General features: G+C 41.7%; 1 long non-coding RNA gene across 3 annotated transcripts in view; it reads left to right on the forward strand.

Annotated features, from left to right (window-relative positions):
• The window catches only part of LOC142728756 (uncharacterized), a 443,369-nt gene that overhangs the window by 11,586 nt on the left and 410,184 nt on the right, over nt 1–21,599 (forward strand). For all 3 annotated transcript variants that reach the window (XR_012877744.1, XR_012877745.1, XR_012877743.1), the window contains one exon: nt 3,509–3,661. This is a non-coding gene — a long non-coding RNA (uncharacterized LOC142728756). The remainder of the gene's footprint in view (nt 1–3,508; nt 3,662–21,599) is intronic.

Here is a 21,599-nt window from a genome sequence, read left to right on the forward strand (position 1 = left end):
CGTCATTTCCTAAGGCCTAGTTCACACTGAGTTTTTTTGGGCCCTGTTTTTGGTGCGGAAAACACGTTGGAAACTGCGCCAAAATACAGCAGAAATCGCCTACCATTGATTTCAAAGGGAGGTAAAGGCTTTTTTTTCCTGCGAGTGGAAAAGAAAACGCTTGCAGGAAAAAAAAAGCGTCATGCTCTTTCTTCAGGCGTTTCCATCTCTGACCTTTCATTGACATCAATGGGAGGCAGAGAAAATGTTTTTCACTGCGCTTTTTGCCCACGGCTGAAAAACTCGCAAAAAAAAAAAAAACGCAGCAAAGAGAGTGCAGCCTCCTGAAGGAATTTTGAGGCCGATTTTTCTGCCTACAAAAAACTCAGTGTGAACATACTTTTAGGGCGTTCACAAGTGGCATTTCCGCTGCAGATGTTTAGATAGAGGAGGCTGGTAGGAAAAGGCTCCCTCTTTTCTGCAAAATCACAACGGCTTTTTTCTGCAGCTTGCTGGAAGTCTTGCAGGTTTATCTATAGGGGACAATTTTATAAAAGGATTTATTTCATTTAATGTGTGTTTTTAAGGTTAAAGGACGAGTGTCACGGGAAAAAAATTTTTTCGATCAATTTGCTTTTAGTGTTTTATTAAAAAAAATTTATTTATTTGTGTGTTTGTGTTTTACTTTTTTTTATTTTTTCACTTTTTCTTGTCCATGGGGGCTGCCATTTTTTTTTCCATCTCTGTATGTGTCGATTAACAACACATACAGACATGGAATACGGCACATACAGTCCCATAGTGAATGCGAACGGGGCCCGTTCCATCCACTATGCTGTACGCCGTCTATGTGGGAACGGCGCATGCGCCGTTCCCACACAGTCCAAATTGAACTGTGCGACGTCCGGCGCCATTTTCTTGTGGACCGGAAGTCGCGGCCGGACAGTAAGATTACTACTTCCGGTCGCGGCTTCCGGACGTGTGCACTTGGAGCGGAGGTAGCGGACGGAGCGGACGGGCCGGAGGAAGCCGCGTCGGCAGGAGCAGGTAAGTGAGGTCTGTGTATGTTCGTGTTTTACTGTGTGTTTACTACTGTATGTTAACCTACTACACTGTGTGTTAGCTCAAAAAATGGCGACACACAGTGTAGGAGGTTTGACCGTTCAATCCACTCGTTTCTCCCGGCACTAGCCAAGATAAGGCAGGGGGGGATTCTGAGAGCTCACTAGAGCGAGTGAGTTTTCTCCAATTTTGCAGCATAAAGCAATGTGGTTGCTTTACCACATGCAGTGCTGCAATTTTGGGAATTGCTCCATCTAGTGACCAGCGCTGGAAAATATTATAAATTAGAATCTAATTTATAATATTTCCTGACTTGTGAAAAAAATTAAAAAAATTAGAACAATGTTTAATCACCTATACACTAATTGTTTAACTAAAAAAAAAAAAAAAAAATCCCTTTAAGGATATGCTCATATGCTTAACAAAAAACGGCTGTAAAATACGTAGCTGTTTTCAAGGGAAAACAGCCTATGATTTTCAGGTGTTTTTTATGCAAAGCGTTATTTGATGCGTTTTTTTACTGCCATTTTTGTAGCTGTTTTTCTTTGAGACAATGCGAAATGGCTTCAAAACGGCTCAAGAAGTGACATGCACTTCTTTTTTACAGGGCGTTTTTTTATTTGCCGTTTTTAGAAACGATGCGTAAGAAAAAACGCCCCGTGGGAACGAAACGCCGTTTTTCCCATTGACATTTATCGGCATATGTTCGGAGGTGTTCAGGCCATGTATTTTCAGCCATTTTTCAATGCGTTTACAGCCCGAAAAACAGCTGAAAATAAGCCGTGTGAACACACCCTTAGGCCTGATTTACACGAGCGTGTGCGTTTTGTGCACGCAAAAAACGCTGCGTTTTGCGTGCGCAAAAGGCACTTAACAGCTCCGTGTGTCATCAGCGTATGATGTGCGACTGCGAGATTTTCTCGCAGCCGCCATCATTATGACACTCCATTTGGATGTTTGTAAACAGAAAAGCACGTGGTGCTTTTCTGTTTACTGTAATGACCGGGGTAAGGAAACATACAAGTGAGCCCTAATCCACCCGCCACTCAGTACCTGCCTACTTGCAACGACCCGCCCTAGGCGACGGGGTACAACTGGGCGACAGTCCCTACGCTCAATATGTGCATGACAGACAAACAGATAAGGGTACACAGAAGCAAGGGAAAAGGGACAGTTGCCCACGGCAACACCGAGAGCAACAAGAGTGGTGAACGAGCCGAGTAAAACCAGGAGTGTACGAGGTACCAAACGCAGAGCAGGAGAGTAGTCAGTAAAGCCAGGGTCAAAATGAAGCAGGGTCAAATAGATCAAGAAGCTGCAGCAGGGCCAGGAAACCAAATGAGAAGAATCACAAGCAAGGAGGAACAGGAAAGGCAGGTATAAATAGACAGAGGGTGGGAGCTAGCTCCGTCTGGCCAGGCTATGATAGGCTCTCCCACTTCTAAGCCTGCCATCCTGAGTGGTGGAAGATGGAGTCAGTCTCACAGACATAGAAGCACGTGCAGACTCATTACCTATGGGCGTGGATACAGAAGCTGTGCCTGGCAGATCCTTAACATTTACATTCAGAGTTTGACAGCTGTTGCGCGAATCACACAGTTCGCACGGAAGTGCTTCCGTGCGGCATGCGTGGTTTTCACGCACCCATTGACTTCGATGGGTGCGTGATGCGCGAACAGCGCACAAAGATAGGACATGTCGTGAGTTTTTTTCAGCGGACTCACACTGAGCAAAACTCACAGACTGTCTGCATGCCCCCATAGACTAATATAGGTGCGTACGACACTCGTGAAAAGCACGCGCGTCGCCCACACGTATATCACGCTCGTGTAAACGAGGCCTTTGTGTCACTTTTAACATGAGACATGAGGAAGTGAGGATTGTGCCTGGGAATACTCCTGAAGGGCAGCATATTATAGGTAGAGATCCGCTGGGCTATTATGTTAATGCAGCACAAAAAATATTATAAAAAGAATACACATGTAAAGCTCTAAAGTGCTAATCAAAAGTGAAAGTCTTCTAGCGTAAACGTGATGCATAAAAAAGTTACACCTTGTCCTGCAAAAATAAAACAAGGCCTCAAATAGAAACGTAGACATTAAAGTAAAAAAAAAGATCATGGCTAGAAGGCAAAAAAATAAAAATGGCCAAGCATGCTGCAACCTTAATAAGTTCCCAATTGTTCCAGTATAAGCCTACAGTAGTGATTCTGAATTCTATTGCCAACGTGTAAAATGGTATACGATGTGTTTTTTTTTTCTACTAACAGAGTTGCCTCAAAATGTACATTTGTTTATAAAGCATAATGATCTGCTTTCAGTGCTCTACAAATGATGAATTCTTCATGGATATTCATCTATAGCACTCACAGGCTTCTCCCTACAGTTGACATCATAGTCTTCTCCCTTCAGTTGATGACATCACAGCTGATGGAATTCTAAGGCATTGTGATGTGTCTTTTTTACAGACAAGCACCTGATGCAGCAGCTCTTATGTGTAGAGCCGTCTTCGTCCCATCAGACCTGTTCAGTTCTTAGACAAGACCACCATTTTCTTCATGCTACAAGATCTTCACATCATAATCACAGGCTCTGCAGGAAAGTTCACCGCAGGGAAACAGGTAAAGACCATTCCAGTTTTGTATGCCAGGGCAGGGGGTCACATTCAGACTTTCTCTAGGCCATTTTACATGTTTCTTACATGTTTCAAGAGTTACACCAGTTTTCAAAACCGTGTCCCCCTTTTCATATCTAATTATTGTATGGCCACTCAAGCGGCTGTAACGTCCTTCCTCCTGAGTGCTGCAGCAGCTTTCAATATACAATAAGCTAATGTTGATTTCTTTCCATGAATGCTGCTATAGCATTACCTGGAGGTCATAAGAACTTACTTAACAGCCTGGTGCACCCCTGATTGTAGTTATATGGCTACATGCATGACAAAAAGAAAAATTTACACTATGGAAGAATACCAAATACAGCATTTTATGGGTAGAGATGCCCTCTAAGGCTGTGTTCACATCAGCGTTGTCTTTCCTTTGAGAGTTTCCATCGGGGAAACCCCTCAATGGAAAGGCAAGCGGAAACCTTAGCTTCCGTTTGCATCACCATTGATCTAAATAGTGACGGAAACGTTGCTAATGGTTTCCGTTTGTCACCATTGTGACAAGGTTCCGTCGTTGTTTTGACAGAATAAATAGTGCAGTCGACTTCTGAGGGCCTGATACTGAAAGCCGAAGGATTGTCAGAGGCAGTCATAAAAACCCTACAAAAAAGTAGTAAAAATGCACTAACAGTAAATGTATCGCAACTTACTTCTGCAGGCTTCTGTTTAACAATGGCATATGAAATGACAGTCTTAAAGAGGCTCTGTCACCACATTATAAGTGGCCTATCTTGTACATAATGTGATCGGCGCTGTAATGTAGATTACAGCAGTGGTTTTTATTTAGAAAAACGATCTTTTTTGACGGAGTTATGACCTATATTAGCTTTATTCTAATGAGTTTCTTAATGACCACCTGGGCGTGTTTTACTTTTTGACTAAGTGGGCGTTGTGAAGAGAAGTGTATGACGCTGACCAATCAGCGTCATACACTTCTCCCCATTCATTTACACAGCACTAGCGATATAGCTATATCATTATGTGCAGCCACATATACAAGCACTAACGTTACTGCAGTGTCCTGACAATGAATATATATTACCTCCAGCCAGGACGTGATGTCTATTCAGAATCCTGACCACTTCTGTAGCGTCTGTGTGAGACTACAGCACAGCACAGCGAGATCTCGCTGTAAATGACAGCTTACAGCGTAATCTCACGAGACAACGCCTGCTATGCTGTAAATCACAGAGAAGTGTCAGGATTCTGAATACACATCGTGTCCTGGCTGGAGATAATGTATATTCATTATCAGAACACTGCAGTAATGTTATAGTGTGTTTATGTGGCTGCACATAGCGATATAGCTATATCGCTATGTGCTGTGTAAATGAATGGGGAGAAGTGTATGACACTGATTGGTCAGCGTTATACACTCCTCTTTACAATGCCCACTTGGTCAAAAAGTAAAACACGCCCAGTTGGTCATCAATAAACTCATTAGCATAAAGCTAAAATAGGTCATAACTCTGTCAAAAATGATCGTATTTCTAAATTAAAAAACACTGCTGTAATCTACATTACAGCGCCAATCACATCATGTACAATATAGGCCACTTATAATGTGGTGACAGAGCCTCTTTAATAAATTCCCCCATTGTATTCATGTGACCAGCTTTAGGACTTAAAAGTCAATTTTCACAACAAGTGACATTGTTAGTTGTTAAGGTAGGGTAAATGAATTAAGCTAGTCGGATATTATCTTTAATGTATTGAAACTTTTTTAGTTGTATATACATGACTTTTTTGTTAGTATATACATGATTAGACATTGTCTTATTTTTTTAAATTTTTTCACAACTCAGGAAATATTATAAATTAGATTCTAATTTATAACATTTCCATGTGCTGGTCACTAGAGGGAGCAATTCCCAAAATTGCAGCATTGCAATGTGGTAAAGCAACCTCATTGCTTTATGCTGCAAATTTGGTATAGACACACACGCTCTAGTGAGCTCACAGAATCCCCCCTCCCTTGTCCTGGCTAGTGCCAGGAGAAAGGAGGGGGTTGAATGTTCAAACCTCCTACACTATGTGCCGTCATTTTTTGAGCGAATGCACAGTGTAGTAGGCTTACATACAGTGGTAATCACACAGTAAAACACAAACATACACAAACACAACTTACCTGCTCCTGCCGCCGCTAACTTCGCTCCGTCCTAGTACTTGCTTCTAATCACATGTCCGGAAGTCACGACCGGAAGTAGTCATCTTACTGTCCGGCCGCGGCTTCCGGTCCACATGAAAATGGCGCTGGATGTCGCTCGGCCGAAGACCTTCCTTTTGGTCTGTGTGGGAGCGGCGCATGCGCCTTTCCCACACAGACGGCGTACACCATAGTTAATGGAACGGCTCCCGTTCGCATTCTCTATGGGGATGTATGTGCCGTATTCCATCTCTGTATGTGTCGTTAATCGACACATACAGAGATGGAAAAAAAAAATGGCAGCCCCCATAGTGAAGTAAAAGTTAGAAAAAATAAAAAAGTAAAACACAAACACACAAATAAATAAAATGTATTTTAATAACACACTAAAATCAAATTTATATATAATAATTTTTTTTTGCGACACCCGTTCTACTGAAGTGTTTAGACAGTGAATAGACATTCCACGGGATGTCTATTCACAATCTCTGCACTTCGTTCCTCTGTCTGTGGTACTTACAGCAGAGGAAGCGTGATACAACGAGATCACGCTTCCTCTGCTGTAACTACCATAGAAACAGTAACGAAGTGCAGAGATTGTGAATAGACATCCCGTGGAATGTCTATTAAATGTCTAAGCACTTCAGTATTGTTAATGTGTTAGTATAAGACAGCACATAAGGATCTAGCAGGATCCCTATGCGCTGAGTAAATGAATGGAGAGGAGTGCATAAGGCTGATTGGTCAGCGTCATACACTCCCCTGTATAACGCCCACTTGGTCTAAAGTAAAAATACACCCACTTGGGCATTAAGCAACTCATTAGCATAAATCTAAAATCGCTAATAAAGTGGTAAAAATAGATAGTTTTTTTAAAATAAACCTACATTAAAGCGCCGATCTCCTTATGTAGGAGATACGGCACTTATAATGTGGTGACAGAGCCTCTTTAAATGATAAGCAAATTGTTTCTTTTTTTTTCCTACCTAAATTGGCAGAAAACACACCTATTTTGGAGATATAAAAGACAGCTAGAAGGGAAATGGAGGAGGCCGGTGTTTTTTTAATTATTTTTTTTCCTAGGTGTCTTTTATTTCATTTGCTAACGATTTAGGCAAAGTAGCTCAAAAGTAAAACATTTTATAATACATGATTTTGTAAAGTAATGTAATGGGAAATTTTGGCGCATGCCCGTTTTGAGTAAAAATGTTAGCTTTTTGAGACATTATGCTGTTTTCGCGTCTTTTCAGCTACTAAGTCGGGACCAGCGGGAGAGCAGATCTCCTGCATGACATATTTAATTTACACCTGCGGATATTATAGCTGACATCTATGCTAACTGGTGTAGATGTCAGTTTATGCAGCACTGACAACCCAAGTTGCTCCATATTTATTCAGAGCTGTGGGCTTCTTGGAGTATGTTCACATTCAATTTTTTATTTTCGTCAGAGGTATGCGTTGGGAGAAGTCTCTACGTATACCTCCAACGGAAGGCTGTATAGGCATAGAGTGGGATATATCACCTGAACTCCCCGGGCACAGCGTTACTTTAAGCACTGGGCTCGGAAAGCCCCTGACGTTAGCAATGCTCTGACTGGGGATTCTGCTCCTAGGGAAGCCCCTGACAACACTGTCCATAAATGGACACTGAGGTTAGGAGCTTTAAGATGCCAAAATCCTAGGCCAGAACACTGGCATTGCACTGGCTGGGGATTCCACTCCTGGAGGGAGCCCCTGACGTCACTGTCCATATATGGATTCTGCTCCTGGAGGATCCCTTGATGTTACTGTCTGTACATAGACAGTGACATTAGGGGCTTTGTAATGTGAGAATTCCAAGTCGGAGCGTTGGCAGCGTTGTGGCCGGGAATTACGCTTGTAGAGAAAGCCTCTCACTTTACTGTGCATATATGACTTTAAATATCCATATTTGGCTTTAAACTCTGCAGTCCCCGGCCAGAGCATCACAAGCACTCACTGGCCGGGAACTCCTGACTTGGGAAAGCCCTTGATGTCACTTTCACTATATGGACAGTGATGTTAGGAGTTTAAAAACCCAGGAATCCATGGCCAGAGCGTCGGCAATGCTCTGGTTAGTGATTACTCTCCTGGAAGGAGCCCCTGATGTCTGTCAATTGTTATGGTAGTAGTCGGATATGATCTTTAATAAATGTAAAACATTTTTTTAAGTTTCAAGAACAAGGTTTGACAATGATAAGTTCTACCCATGTGTATCTAATGCTGATATGTATCCATGCTCCTTACTCATTTTAATATTGTGTGATTGAACTTGGTAACTTGGTAGGCTTGGCTGACTGTACTGTATGATCAGAAGTAGTAACTAGATGTTTAAGAATCAGATTCAGATAAGTTTTAGTAATGATACTTAGTTCAACAGATAGAGAGGTCCTATAGGGGAGGACCAAGTCAATGTGAGCTTGAAACTCTGAACAAATAAATACCAAGTCAGGCAGAGTAAAAAGTAAATTTAGATTAAAAAGTTACTGTTAAAATACAAACCACACAGCTCTTCAAGGTAGAGTTTGAGAAGCTGCATAATATACCCTATTGCTACTTTGCCTAAATGGTGAGCAAATATAAATTTTTCTACCTAATATGGCAGAAAACACACCATTTTGGAGATGGAAAGGACGGCTAGAGGGGAAATGGAGGAGGCCGTAGTTTTTTAATTACATTTTTTTCCTTGGTGTTTTTTTTTTTCCATTTGCTAACGATTTAGTCAAAGTAGCTCAAAAGTAAATGTCTTTATAATACATGATATTGTAAAGTAATGTAATGGGAAATTTTGGCGCATGCCCGTTTTGAGTAAACATTTTAGCTTTTTGAGACATTATGCTGTTTTTGCGTCTTTTCAGCTAGTAAGTCGGGACTAGCGGGAGAGCAGATCTCCTGCATGACATATTAAATTTACACCTGCGAATATTATAGCTGACATCTATGCTAACTGGTGTAGATGTCAGTTTGTGCAGCACTGACAACCCAAGTTGCGCCATATTTATCAGAGCTGTGGGCTTCTTGGAGTATGTTCACATTCAATTTTTTCTTTTCGTCAGAGGTATGCGTTGGGAGAAGTCTCTACGTATACCTCCAACGGAAGGCTGTATAGGCATAGAGTGGGATATATCACCTGAACTCCCCGGGCACAGCGTTACTTTAAGCACTAGGCTCGGAAAGCCCCTGACGTTAGCAACGCTCTGACTGGGGATTCTGCTCCTAGGGAAGCCCCTGACAACACTGTCCATAAATGGACACTGACGTTAGGAGCTTTAAGATGCCAAAATCGTAGGCCAGAACACTGGCATTGCACTGGCTGGGGATTCCACTCCTGGAGGGAGCCCCTGACGTCACTGTCCATATATGGATTCTGCTCCTGGAGGATCCCTTGATGTTACTGTCTGTACATAGACAGTGACATTAGGGGCTTTGTAATGTGAGAATTCCAAGTCGGAGCGTTGGCAGCGCTGTGGCCGGGAATTACACTTGTAGAGAAAGCCTCTCACTTTACTGTTCATATATAGCTTTAAATATCCATATTTGGCTTTAAACTCTGGAGTCCGCCCCGGCCAGAGCATCGCAAGCACTCACTGGCCGGGAACTCCTGACTTGGGAAAGCCCTTGATGTCACTTTCACTATATGGACAGTGATGTTAGGAGTTTAAAAACCCAGGAATCCATGGCCAGAGCGTCGGCAATGCTCTGGTTAGTGATTACTCTCCTGGAAGGAGCCCCTGATGTCTGTCAATTGTTATGGTAGTAGTCGGATATGATCTTTAATAAATGTAAAACATTTTTTTAAGTTTCAAGAACAAGGTTTGACAATGATAAGTTCTACCCATGTGTATCTAATGCTGATATGTATCCATGCTCCTTACTCATTTTAATATTGTGTGATTGAACTTGGTAACTTGGTAGGCTTGGCTGACTGTACTGTATGATCAGAAGTAGTAACTAGATGTTTAAGAATCAGATTCAGATAAGTTTTAGTAATGATACTTAGTTCAACAGATAGAGAGGTCCTATAGGGGAGGACCAAGTCAATGTGAGCTTGAAACTCTGAACAAATAAATACCAAGTCAGGCAGAGTAAAAAGTAAATTTAGATTAAAAAGTTACTGTTAAAATACAAACCACACAGCTCTTCAAGGTAGAGTTTGAGAAGCTGCATAATATACCCTATTGCTACTTTGCCTAAATGGTGAGCAAATATAAATTTTTCTACCTAATATGGCAGAAAACACACCATTTTGGAGATGGAAAGGACGGCTAGAGGGGAAATGGAGGAGGCCGTAGTTTTTTAATTACATTTTTTTCCTTGGTGTTTTTTTTTTTCCATTTGCTAACGATTTAGTCAAAGTAGCTCAAAAGTAAATGTCTTTATAATACATGATATTGTAAAGTAATGTAATGGGAAATTTTGGCGCATGCCCGTTTTGAGTAAACATTTTAGCTTTTTGAGACATTATGCTGTTTTTGCGTCTTTTCAGCTAGTAAGTCGGGACTAGCGGGAGAGCAGATCTCCTGCATGACATATTAAATTTACACCTGCGAATATTATAGCTGACATCTATGCTAACTGGTGTAGATGTCAGTTTGTGCAGCACTGACAACCCAAGTTGCGCCATATTTATTAGAGCTGTGGGCTTCTTGGAGTATGTTCACATTCAATTTTTTCTTTTCGTCAGAGGTATGCGTTGGGAGAAGTCTCTACGTATACCTCCAACGGAAGGCTGTATAGGCATAGAGTGGGATATATCACCTGAACTCCCCGGGCACAGCGTTACTTTAAGCACTAGGCTCGGAAAGCCCCTGACGTTAGCAACGCTCTGACTGGGGATTCTGCTCCTAGGGAAGCCCCTGACAACACTGTCCATAAATGGACACTGACGTTAGGAGCTTTAAGATGCCAAAATCGTAGGCCAGAACACTGGCATTGCACTGGCTGGGGATTCCACTCCTGGAGGGAGCCCCTGACGTCACTGTCCATATATGGATTCTGCTCCTGGAGGATCCCTTGATGTTACTGTCTGTACATAGACAGTGACATTAGGGGCTTTGTAATGTGAGAATTCCAAGTCGGAGCGTTGGCAGCGCTGTGGCCGGGAATTACACTTGTAGAGAAAGCCTCTCACTTTACTGTTCATATATAGCTTTAAATATCCATATTTGGCTTTAAACTCTGGAGTCCGCCCCGGCCAGAGCATCGCAAGCACTCACTGGCCGGGAACTCCTGACTTGGGAAAGCCCTAGATGTCACTTTCACTATATGGACAGTGATGTTAGGAGTTTAAAAACCCAGGAATCCATGGCCAGAGCGTCGGCAATGCTCTGGTTAGTGATTACTCTCCTGGAAGGAGCCCCTGATGTCTGTCAATTGTTATGGTAGTAGTCGGATATGATCTTTAATAAATTGAAACCATTTTTTTAAGCTTTAAGAACAAGGTTTAACAATGATAAGTTCTACCCATGTGTATCTAATGCTGATATGTATCCATGCTCCTTACTCATTTTAATATTGTGTGATTGAACTTGGTAACTTGCTATGCTTGGCTGACTGTACTGTATGATCAGAAGTAGTAACTAGATGTTTAAGAATCAGATTCAGATAAGTTTTAGTAATGATACTTAGTTCAACAGATAGAGAGGTCCTATAGGGGAGGACCAAGTCAATGTGAGCTTGAAACTCTGAACAAATAAATACCAAGTCAGGCAGAGTAAAAAGTACATTTAGATTAAAAAGTTACTATTAAAATACATACCACACAGCCCTTCAAGGTAGAGTTTGAGAAGCTGCATAATATACCCTCCTGCTACTTTGCCTAAATGGTGAGCAAATAGAAATTTTTCTACCTAAAATGGCAGAAAACACACCATTTTGGAGATGGAAAGGACGGCTAGAGGGGAAATGGAGGAGGCCGTAGTTTTTTAATTACATTTTTTTCCTTGGTGTTTTTTTTTTTCCATTTTTCTAACGATTTAGTCAAAGTAGCTCAAAAGTAAATGTCTTTATAATACATGATATTGTAAAGTAATGTAATGGGAAATTTTGGCGCATGCCCGTTTTGAGTAAAAATTTTAGCTTTTTGAGACATTATGCTGTTTTCGCGTCTTTTCAGCTAGTAAGTCGGGACCAGCGGGAGAGCAGATCTCCTGCATGACATATTTAATTTACACCTGCGGATATTATAGCTGACATCTATGCTAACTGGTGTAGATGTCAGTTTGTGCAGCACTGACAACCAAAGTTGTGCCATATTTATTCAGAGCTGTGGGCTTCTTGGAGTATGTTCACATTCAATTTTTTCTTTTCGTCAGAGGTATGCATTGGGAGAAGTCTCTACGTATACCTCCAACGGAAGGCTGTATAGGCATAGAGTGGGATATATCACCTGAACTCCCCGGGCACAGCGTTACTTTAAGCACTAGGCTCGGAAAGCCCCTGACGTTAGCAACGCTCTGACTGGGGATTCTGCTCCTAGGGAAGCCCCCAAGAAGACTGTCCATAAATGGACACTGACGTTAGGAGCTTTAAGATGCCAAAATCTTAGGCCAGAACACTGGCATTGCACTGGCTGGGGATTCCACTCCTGCAGGGAGCCCCTGACGTCACTGTCCATATATGGATTCTGCTCCTGGAGGATCCCTTGATGTTACTGTCTGTACATAGACAGTGACATTAGGGGCTTTGTAATGTGAGAATTCCAAGTCGGAGCGTTGGCAGCGCTGTGGCCGGGAATTACACTTGTAGAGAAAGCCTCTCACTTTACTGTTCATATATAGCTTTAAATATCCATATTTGGCTTTAAACTCTGGAGTCCCCGGCCAGAGCATCGCAAGCACTCACTGGCCGGGAACTCCTGACTTGGGAAAGCCCTTGATGTCACTTTCACTATATGGACAGTGATGTTAGGAGTTTTAAAACCCAGGAATCCATGGCCAGAGCGTCGGCAATGCTCTGGTTAGTGATTACTCTCCTGGAAGGAGCCCCTGATGTCTGTCAATTGTTATGGTAGTAGTCGGATATGATCTTTAATAAATTTAAACCATTTTTTTAAGCTTTAAGAACAAGGTTTGACAATAATAAGTTCTACCCATGTGTATCTAATGCTGATATGTATCCATGCTCCTTACTCATTTTAATATTGTGTGATTGAACTTGGTAACTTGGTATGCTTGGCTGACTGTACTGTATGATCAGAAGTAGTAACTAGATGTTTAAGAATCAGATTCAGATAAGTTTTAGTAATGATACTTAGTTCAACAGATAGAGAGGTCCTATAGGGGAGGACCAAGTCAATGTGAGCTTGAAACTCTGAACAAATAAATACCAAGTCAGGCAGAGTAAAAAGTAAATTTAGATTAAAAAGTTACTATTAAAATACAAACCACACAGCTCTTCAAGGTAGAGTTTGAGAAGCTGCATAATATACCCTCCTGCTAATTTGCCTAAATGGTGAGCAAATAGAAATTTTTCTACCTAAAATGGCAGAAAACACACCATTTTGGAGATGGAAAGGACGGCTAGAGGGGAAATGGAGGAGGCCGTAGTTTTTTAATTACATTTTTTTCCTTGGTGTTTTTTTTTTCCATTTGCTAACGATTTAGTCAAAGTAGCTCAAAAGTAAATGTCTTTATAATACATGATATTGTAAAGTAATGTAATGGGAAATTTTGGCGCATGCCCGTTTTGAGTAAAAATTGTAGCTTTTTGAGACATTATGCTGTTTTCGCGTCTTTTCAGCTAGTAAGTCGGGACCAGCGGGAGAGCAGATCTCCTGCATGACATATTTAATTTACACCTGCGGATATTATAGCTGACATCTATGCTAACTGGTGTAGATGTCAGTTTGTGCAGCACTGACAACCCAAGTTGCGCCATATTAAATTCAGAGCTTTGGGCTTCTTGGAGTATGTTCACATTCAATATTTTCTTTTCGGCAGAGGTATGCGTTGGGAGAAGTCTCTACGTATACCTCCAACGGAAGGCTGTATAGGCATAGAGTGTGATATATCACCTGAACTCCCCGGGCACAGCGTTACTTTAAGCACTAGGCTCGGAAAGCCCCTGACGTTAGCAACGCTCTTACTGGGGATTCTGCTCCTAGGGAAGCCCCTGACAACACTGTCCATAAATGGACACTGACGTTAGGAGCTTTATAAAGATGCCAAAATCCTAGGCCAGAACACTGGCATTGCACTGGCTGGGGATTCCACTCCTGGAGGGAGCCCCTGACGTCACTGTCCATATATGGATTCTGCTCCTGGAGGATCCCTTGATGTTACTGTCTGTACATAGACAGTGACATTAGGGGCTTTGTAATGTGAGAATTCCAAGTCGGAGCGTTGGCAGCGCTGTGGCCGGGAATTACGCTTGTAGAGAAAGCCTCTCACTTTACTGTGCATATATGGCTTTAAATATCCATATTTGGCTTTAAACTCTGGAGTCCCCGGCCAGAGCATCGCAAGCACTCACTGGCCGGGAACTCCTGACTTGGGAAAGCCCTTGATGTCACTTTCACTATATGGACAGTGATGTTAGGAGTTTAAAAACCCAGGAATCCATGGCCAGAGCGTCGGCAATGCTCTGGTTAGTGATTACTCTCCTGGAAGTGTCAGGGATCATTACTATGTATATTGTCTGAAAAATATTATCCTCACACATATGTATATACATTTCAGTTCTTTGTGTAATATACTGATATATATAACAAGTTCTTTGTTCATGTCGGACACACCTATGGAAGACACCGCCCCCTGGAATGCAAAGAGGAGTGTGCAGAAGAATGTATAGCAAAAGTTACAGCAGAAGAGCCAATGGAATTCAAGCAAGCCACACATCTATAGGGAGGGGCATGTGTCTTCTCTGTGTGTGTTTCTTTGTTCTGAATAAAAGTTCAGTCCCTCCTGGCTGACATTGAAGCTGTACCTCAGACATTTGTGTGGTGTACTTCTCTCCAGGCATGCCTTCAGCTTTCAATTTACAGAGGTGGTTATTCGGTGTGAAATGCGGACCTGACATTTGGTGCCGAAGCCGGGACCTCACTCGAGGAAAAATCAAAATCCGGACAGTCGACAATCACAGGGTGAAACAGAGGACTCAAAGTTGCCCACTGAAGGAATTTGATCACCTCCGCAATAACACGGTAAGCGAATTGATTTTATAAATCTTCGTCTTATCTGTGTTAGTGGGCAGTCTTGTAGCGATCTGTAGAACCCTTTTGTTGATTTCCTGGATTATCTCAGGCGACAGAGGTGATATTTTCCGCTGTGAGGTTGGAAACCTGTGAGACCCTAGTCGCGCCCGACTAACCATCCTCTGGGTAATTAGGGACTGGATAAAGTTATATAACACGACCAGAGAGCTGCAGACTGTGGAATTTTTAATATTTCCAGCGAGGCCAGAGAGTCTAAATAAATAAAGTTATATAACACGACCAGAGAGCTGCAGACTGTGGAATTTTTAATATTTCCAGCGAGGCCAGAGAGTCTAAATAAATAAAGTTATATAACACGACCAGAGAGCTGCAGACTGTGGAATTTTTAATATTTCCAGCGAGGCCAGAGAGTCTAATTGAATATTTTTGAGAGTCTAATTAAAGATTTTTATAATTCTAGCGAGATGTAATAATAAATACATTGCAGACTAGAGATGATACTATTTCGGCGAGACTTAGCGTTGGAGACTGTGAAATTATATTATTTCCTGCCAGACCAAGAGTTGCAGATCGAAAATTGTTATATAAATTACGTGTATAATATAGACTGTTAGAATGGATGGTTTACGGTCCATATTCAAATCTCCAGGATCGTGCGTAAAATGAAGAAATTGATGGAAGTGTGTGGGATCCATAGAGGAGGGCGGCTCCAAGCCGCAGATTGGGCAAAAGGTATTCTGGAGAACAAAGGGAAGTTGGAAGGTAGTAAGTTGATGGAAAGTGCTTTAGAGGGATTTGCAGAAGAGGAAGTTAGGAATAAGAAAGGTATTGTATGTTATATGTATTAGAAAACACGACCAGCCGACGCCCGGTAATGGCGTCCGTACCTCATGTTGAGTGTGTCCTCATTGTTGGTGGGAAACCACCCCCCCCCCTTCACAGCTGCGCACTGTGTTTCCAATGGGAGAGGCTGCCCCCCCCTGCCCCTGATGTGGCCACGCCTGGCCCAACCAAATCAGTATGAAATAATCACCTTGTTAATTTTGTCATTTGTAGTGTTTTTTCTATTTACAGAAGTTCCAGTCTAGTTCACTGATGAAACAACACGTAATTATAAGATAGAGATGGTGGCCGACAAATTGTACGGTTAAAGATGTGTTTGATACGTAGATAATTCCTATACAATGGTGTGATGAATGATTGCAGATACGTATGTTGTTTTGCCGGCATTGAAAGTGTTAAGATTGTGAGAAGCTGTGAGAAGTTGCGAGAAGCTGTGTGACCCCCCTCCCTCTCCCCTGTAGTGTGCTGTGTTTGGGAGGAGGAGGGGGGGCTGACTGGGTGCAGTCTGCAGGGCTGATGAGACAAAGGGATTTCAATATGCACTGCTGATATATATATATATGTAATGTGTACAAACCGAAATAAATTTCTTCTCTTTTGCGCATGCGCTGTTGGTTATAAAAGTTACGATATTTATGTGTTCTGATGTGATCAGATTTCATGTGTTTTGATGTTAATTCAGATGTATTAAACTTTAGATACTGTGAGACACGGGGTTTTGAAAATGTATGTGCCCCCCACCGTTCCCTATTTTTATATACAGTTTATTGGTTTGCAGTAATTAATGTTATCAGAGATAATATTTTCTGTTTTATTGAATAACTAACTACAATTGTTTTATTTTTGATTTCACACATGAGTTATGTCATTGTAAAGATCAAATGTATTTTCGTCAGGAAAAAGTCATTTTTTGTTTCAGGCTGTTGTACATTACAGAGGGTTAAATTAGTGTTATGTTGAGATGTCGTTTTGAACTCTGCTACATCACTCTCGCAGAGTCCACAAAGGGGGGAAGGGTGAAGGAACTGATCAGGTACAATTGTGGTTTATGTGTAAGAGACCATCCCCCTCCAGCAAAGTTACACAGGAGGAGGTGACGTCACTCACACGAGTCTTTATGGATTTAGATGTGGGAGAAGGCAAAACAAAAATTGTCTGGACATTGTTAATTTGATGTAAAGTTTTTAGGAATGTTTTCTTTTTATTTGTTTTTGTATTAATCAAGTATTTGCAGAACCTGATAAAAGTGAGATTCTCAAAGTGCTCGTGATTATCAGATGAGTGTGGAGAAGTGTATAACATTTGGTTTTATTTTAGAGAATGAAGACGCCACCCCTTTGAGATGTTCTATCTATATGTGACATGGGTTTTTAATGTAAATTTGTAATAAAGAGATATTTTATTATACAGTATGTACAAGCCGGGATACGAAGCACCAGGTAAATCATCCAGAAACCACTCTCACCTTCTTGTTCATCTCAAGGAGCGGAGCTGGAGGTGCTCGCTGAGGCTTGTAACCTGGCAGAAGGTAAGACGGCCGACATTTACACTGACTCTAGGTACGCTTTTGGCATCGCCCACAATTATGGGCCCATTGGTAGTAGGAACTTTATTGGATCATCGGGTAAGCCAATTGAGAGAGCGTGAGAAGACAGACCTGACAACAAGGATATGTGCAGCCAGGTGTCAGTAAATTGGCTTGTCCCTGGATACAATAATGCCACCACTAGGTTTGTAGCAGCCAGCATGATGTGCGCACGGCATGACATAGGTAAAACAGCAAAGGTACCTGTGAAAAGTGCAGCCCGGCCAGATTAACAGTCCCAGCGACTGCAGAACATACAACTACCGGAGGTAAAAGTGTATGACGCGGTGCTCGTATGTGTAGACCTGTTCTCAGGGGGGCCTGAAGCCCGGCCTGTATTTTCCCCACTACAGACGTTGTGTGTAAGTGACAGGGGAACAATGGTATCCCAGGTATTGACCTGATGTTTGTACAATAAGATATCAGCAGTTCTCCAGATGTTATCCCAAAGTTAGTTTGTTTAATAATTGTATTTAAGAAGTGTTGTGGGAATATTAAATATTGAGGTTAAGTTTTATGTAAAGTTCTGGACCAGCCTTAGCATTGGACTATTAGAGTCATGCGTCAGATAAAAGGTACAGAAGTGGAATATTCCCATTAGAAAACATATTTATTTGTTTATTTTTATTTTTGTTGTGAAAGGGAAATTTTAGAGCAGAGAATTCTGTGCAGTGTATATGTGTATGTATAGATATGTATATAAAGAAGAATCAATTTGTACGTTTTAGTTACTGACCAGTGTGAACGTTTGATGTAAAGATGCTATTTGTTAATGTTTTTCTTCAATTGGATTATCTGATTAAGATCAATTAATGTTTATGCAATGAAAAAGCTTGTTCTCCACAGGAAGAGTCCAACTGGGAGCGGAAGGCGGGAGAACCAGATTCTAACAGAATGTGGACGGATAAAGGAAGGTAAACGGTGGCACCCAATTCACTCTTGATGGCACTTGTTTTGATGGTGTATGACCTCACATATGCCCCAAGACTGCAAGGATCGATTTGGTAAGATCTAATTGGTATGTCCCAGGCTTTACAGCTGTTGCTGCTAAATTCAGTTAGAGCTGTTTGATTTGCCTACAGAACAGTCCTGGCAGACCGGTGCCAACCTTATCATACCCGCCTCCCACAAAGAGAACAGACCTTGAGAGGCCTTCCCAGGTAGAACGAACCAGATTAGAGTAAGAAAAATAGGTTTAAGACGCTTGTCAGATAAACATGTGGAATCTGTGTATCTTTCTGTGAGGTGGAGATGTTCCAGGCAATCAGCTGAGATCAAGGTACAAATCCTGCTGAAAGGGTATCACCAAGTGCAAATGAAATGTACCCAATAAGTTACACATCTTCTAGGTGCCCTGTCCATTGTAACAGAGAAGTTTTTCCTTATATAAAGGTGTTTGATGTCATTTAGGGGCCTGACATTATTGTATGTACTTAGAACAACGTTTATAGTGTATGCGGATGATGTTATCACCAGGTTAGTATTTATTTTAACAATTGACAAGAGTTGGGGGTCCCCAGCAAGTGCCAGTAAATATGAACTAAAAGACTTTTAACACGATAAACTCCATCACTGAGATGCGGCAGGCACAGCCTGAGCCAGTACAACGCGTTTATCATGAACTGACGGCAGTGTCACAATTCTAAGCGGCCGCCCAGACAAGTAACTTGCCAGAGGAAGAGTACAGATGCGGAGGGTTTGATAGTCACAATACAACTCCACTAATCCGCCTACGTGGGATCTCACCCCAGGCTCACAACATGAGGTGCTATGTACAGCCTGATGACGTAAACTAAAGGAGACGGTGTCGGACAGATGAGAAGGACCAAACCAAGTCCTGATGACATCAGCAAAGTAAAGACCAAAGACCTGAGTGAATCCGTCAGCAGGATCAAGTGTTTTGATAAGTAAGTGACCAGGAGGGGGTAATAATAACTCCCCCACTGGACACCAACGTAGTCTGACTCCACAATTGTGTGGGTTACCCTGAGGGTGACAGTCAGTGAAGAGCAGAAGACAGGAGAAGAAGAAGACGATGGTGTACAGGACTGGCAATGAACTGATGGGACCCGAGACCTGAGGGTGATAGCATGAGATTGGTGATAGCATTATGTTATTAGCTGAGGCCCTATTGTTTATAATGTCTGAGGTTTATAATTATAATGTGTGTAAATATGCCACGGTGCTGCAAATTACAATCTGAGGAGTTTTATGTGAAGGTGTGAGGTGAAGGTCACTGTGCTGCCCATGACCTGTCATATCTGCAGGGGTAAAGTCCCATTAGGACAGTAAGTGACAGTGCGACAATTATTACTGTTAATAAAAATGTAGACCGGATTAATATATATATATATATTACAACCAGCAACAGTTTGTAGATTATATCAAGACAACCATCCTGTATCCAGAGGAGAATAGGGAAAGTTAGGACCACTCCGACACCTTGGAAGTCCAGGTACAAAGGGGGGTTGCTCATCAGGAGTAGCTCGTCTCAAGCTGGTGAAGAAATCCAAAACCCCTACCCGCCTGGTTCGAGTGGTCAGTGGTAGGTTGCTAGGCAAGACTCAGGGATAGAGTAATAATATTTTTAGGGGGGACTGTCAGGGATCATTACTATGTATATTGTCTGAAAAATATTATCCTCACACATATGTATATACATTTCAGTTCTTTGTGTAATATACTGATATATATAACAAGTTCTTTGTTCATGTCGGACACACCTATGGAAGACACCGCCCCCTGGAATGCAAAGAGGAGTGTGCAGAAGAATGTATAGCAAAAGTTACAGCAGAAGAGCCAATGGAATTCAAGCAAGCCACACATCTATAGGGAGGGGCATGTGTCTTCTCTGTGTGTGTTTCTTTGTTCTGAATAAAAGTTCAGTCCCTCCTGGCTGACATTGAAGCTGTACCTCAGACATTTGTGTGGTGTACTTCTCTCCAGGCATGCCTTCAGCTTTCAATTTACAGAGGTGGTTATTCGGTGTGAAATGCGGACCTGACAGAAGGAGCCCCTGATGACTGTCAATTGTTATGGTAGTAGTCGGATATGATCTTTAATAAATTGAAACCATTTTTTTAAGCTTTAAGAACAAGGTTTGACAATAATAAGTTCTACCCATGTGTATCTAATGGTGATATGTATCCATGCTCCTTACTCATTTTAATATTTTGTGATTGAACTTGGTAACTTGGTATGCTTGGCTGACTGTACTGTAAGATCAGAAGTAGTAACTAGATGTTTAAGAATCAGATTCAGATAAGTTTTAGTAATGATACTTAGTTCAACAGATAGAGAGGTCCTATAGGGGAGGACCAAGTCAATGTGAGCTTGAAACTTTGAATAAATAAATACCAAGCCAGGCAGAGTAAAAAGTAAATTTAGATTAAAAAGTGACTATTAAAATACAAACCACACAGCTCTTCAAGGTAGAGTTTGAGAAGCTGCATAATATACCCTCCTGCTACTTTGCCTAAATGGTGAGCAAATAGAAATTTTTCTACCTAAAATGGCAGAAAACACACCATTTTGGAGATGGAAAGGACGGCTAGAGGGGAAATGGAGGAGGCCGTAGTTTTTTAATTACATTTTTTTCCTTGGTGTTTTTTTTTTTCCATTTGCTAACGATTTAGTCAAAGTAGCTCAAAAGTAAATGTCTTTATAATACATGATATTGTAAAGTAATGTAATGGGAAATTTTGGCGCATGCCCGTTTTGAGTAAAAATTTTAGCTTTTTGAGACTTTATGCTGTTTTCGCGTCTTTTCAGCTAGTAAGTCGGGACCAGCGGGAGAGCAGATCTCCTGCATGACATATTTAATTTACACCTGCGGATATTATAGCTGACATCTATGCTAACTGGTGTAGATGTCAGTTTGTGCAGCACTGACAACCCAAGTTGCGCCATATTTATTCAGAGCTTTGGGCTTCTTGGAGTATGTTCACATTCAATTTTTTCTTTTCGTCAGAGGTATGCGTTGGGAGATGTCTCTATGTATACCTCCAACAGAACGCTGTATAGGCATAGAGTGTGATATATCACCTGAACTCCCCGGGCACAGCGTTACGTTAAGCACTAGGCTCGGAAAGCCCCTGACGGTAGCAACGCTCTGACTGGGGATTCTGCTCCTAGCGAAGCCCCTGACA

The sequence above is a fragment of the Rhinoderma darwinii genome, unplaced genomic scaffold, assembly GCF_050947455.1.
Source record: "Rhinoderma darwinii isolate aRhiDar2 unplaced genomic scaffold, aRhiDar2.hap1 Scaffold_69, whole genome shotgun sequence".
NCBI lineage: Eukaryota > Metazoa > Chordata > Amphibia > Anura > Rhinodermatidae > Rhinoderma > Rhinoderma darwinii.